Raw genomic sequence first — 304 nt, 5'->3', positions numbered from 1 at the left:
CGGGCTTGGTCGGGAAGTGGGTCAGCGCTAACGTGCCGGGCCTGGGCGAGGTGAGAGCCGTAGGGGTGCCGGTAAGTGCGGGCGTTTAGCGTGGGTGTGGTCTGCTCTCGCCGTTGGTCGGCCTCGTGCTGGCCGGCGGTGCAGGATGCGCGCGCCTGTGCGGCGTTCGCGCCCCGGTTGGTTGGTTGGTTGGTTTGAGGATGAAAGGGACCAAACTACAAAGGTCATCGGCCCCTTGTTTCACAAACACACAGAGCACAGGGAAACCATCCATAAGCATTCGAAGCAGAAGATAAAAATCCCA

This window comes from Schistocerca nitens, chromosome 7 (assembly GCF_023898315.1).
Source record: "Schistocerca nitens isolate TAMUIC-IGC-003100 chromosome 7, iqSchNite1.1, whole genome shotgun sequence".
In the NCBI taxonomy this organism is placed as follows: Eukaryota; Metazoa; Arthropoda; class Insecta; order Orthoptera; family Acrididae; genus Schistocerca; species Schistocerca nitens.
Note: the sequence above shows the minus strand (reverse complement) of the source record.